The following is a 2,711-nucleotide window of genomic DNA, read 5'->3' on the forward strand; positions in this document are numbered from 1 at the left end:
CACACACACACACACACACACACACACACACACACACACACACACACAGCAGCCTAAGCGTTCACCTGGACTCAGATGTAAAATCAGTGTGTTATAGTTTACAGCTATCTAGATTCAAACTAAGTAATTTTGTGTTTCTGTCAGTCAGAACCAGCTTTTCTTTTTGAACATACAAGGAGTCCTTTTAGCTTTCATTTAATTTCATAACATTTATTTAGTATCATGCGGCCCACCTGAGCTTCTGTATCTATAAATTACACACATCAAAACTTACTTTATAGGTTCTTAAATGAGAAACTTACAGTGTTTCAGTCCTGTCATCAGTTTCATGAAGAACAAGGACATTTGCCACCCACACGAGGGAGCTGTTGGATTGTTTTGTGGTCATAAAAGTATCATAATACAAAGAAAWGAGAACTGTGTGAAACATTTATCTCACTGAGTTCACATCAGAACAGACTTTCTTTAATATTCCCACAAAATATGCTGCTTTCTCTGCATTTAGTTGATTTCTGCAGACCATGAGTGTCTCTGCTGCAAGGCTGGACTTTTGTGTAAATAAATAATCCCGTGATTAATCTGTGTACAGAGATAGGCTACACTTTCCTCTTAATTCTTTTGACTCCGCTGAAACTAGTCCGTCCACATTCCTACTGAACAAACAAAAATGTAAACCAGTTTATATTTTACCAATGCAGCCACCAAGATTTATGAACAGTACAAAAATCTGCTTCGGAAAATAAAATTAAACACAAAATATTTTAAATGAGTGTTTCTGACGTTTCTAAAAATTTGCTGAAGAAGCTACAACTGAGTTGCTAAAGCTAAACGAAGCAGAACTTTTGATAAAAGTAGTGGAATGCTAGTTAAAAACTAAAAGTAATAGCTAAAGATTTCAAAAGGTGAGCTTGACGCATAAAATGCAAAAGACTGGCTAAAAGCTAAAGTAACAAAAGGCCAGATGATAGTTTAAACAAGCCTCAAATAAGTAGCAAAAGTTCAGCTAAAATATCGAAAGATGTCCTTAAAACCAAGAGAAATCTACAACTTAGAAGTTATTTCAAAATAAAAGTAGCAAAATGCAATAAAACCACAAGGAGCATAAGGCTAGATAAAAGTTTCAAATAAAGCATATAGCAGCAAAATAATAAAAATCAAAAAATAAATTAAATAATCTCCTGGTGTTGACCGACCAGAAGAGATTTTTTCACAAAAATTTGAAGTGGGGGATCCTCCCTTTGCTGCCTTTGATGTAGAGTGGTGGTGGTGGTGGTGGGGGGGGGGGGGCAGCTTTGCTCTTCCTGTAGTTTTTCACCATCTCCTTTGGTTTTTAGGGTGTTGGGCAACATTTTGTTCCTGGCACACCATAAGCGCTGCACCACTGGTGCCGACTCGTCTCCACCAGTAGTCCCAGCAGAGTAGAGTCATCTGCATATTTGATGACGGTGTTGGTGAGAGCTGTAGATGGTGAACAGAAGTGGGCTCAGCACACAGCCCTGAAGCTATGATGTAAGCATGTAAATAATATCAATAATATAAAAAAAACAAAGAACAAAAAGAAAATCCATAATCCCGTAGTGTTCTGGAGAAAGACGAATCRGTTCTTCTGTAAATTGTAAACCAGCAGCTCAACACCAAAACCTCGGCTCTGCAAAGAAAATCTGATGAAGTTTTTATTGCTTGKTGACTGAGCCAGGCCTCTTCCACAGAACCCACTGTGTACACTGCAGCTGTGTGTCAAGAAAAGGCCGGTGTGTGTGTGCGCGCACGAGTGTGTAAGACGATGAATATGTCTGTCTTTGTTTGTTTCCTGGTTTTGTGTTGGAGAAAAGGATCTTTTTTTTTCTTTTTTTTTACCAGACAAAAAGATAAAAGTTAGAGAGAAAGAGGTCCATTATTTCCACTTGCAGTTTTACTCTTACATCCAAGCACACAAACACAAAAAACAGCAGAATGAATGGACACAATAGATCAAATACAGAAATGTCATGTACAGAGGTTTGAAGTTATTATTAGAACCCTTCAACCTGTTGAGTTTTTAAAAGGAGAGCCACACAGAGCTGTCAGAAATACCTACATATGTTTAAATGGTTCTACTGGTAGAGTGTTTGTATCAGTTTAACTGTAGATATGTTGTTTGGACAAGTTTTGGAAAAGCTAAAGTCCAGAACAAATTTTCCTAAAGGAACAATAATGTTGCATCTCATATTAATAGTATCATATTGTATCAGACTATATATCGTACTGTTCCATATTACTTTATATTAAATCAAATTATATAAATCGCTATGCATAAAACCATACCATTCAATACCATACACTATCATGAATTGTATGGTACTGAACCATATCGTATCCTATTGTATCATATATCCTATTACATCATATATTTAATTGTATATTGCATCGTCCTCTATCAAATATTGTGTTGTATGATATATCGTACTGTATCATGTATTGTATGATGTATATAACTGTGTCATATATTGTAAAATATTGTGTTGTATGATATATCGTACTGTATCATGTATTGTATGATGTATATAACTGTGTCATATATTGTAAAATATTGTGTTGTATGATATATCGTACTGTATCATGTATTGTATGATGTATATAACTGTGTCATATATTGTAAAATATTGTGTTGTATGATATATCGTACTGTATCATGTATTGTATGATGTATATAACTGTGTCATATATTGTAA

This window comes from Austrofundulus limnaeus, unplaced genomic scaffold (assembly GCF_001266775.1).
Source record: "Austrofundulus limnaeus strain Quisiro unplaced genomic scaffold, Austrofundulus_limnaeus-1.0 Scaffold208, whole genome shotgun sequence".
Taxonomy (NCBI): domain Eukaryota; kingdom Metazoa; phylum Chordata; class Actinopteri; order Cyprinodontiformes; family Rivulidae; genus Austrofundulus; species Austrofundulus limnaeus.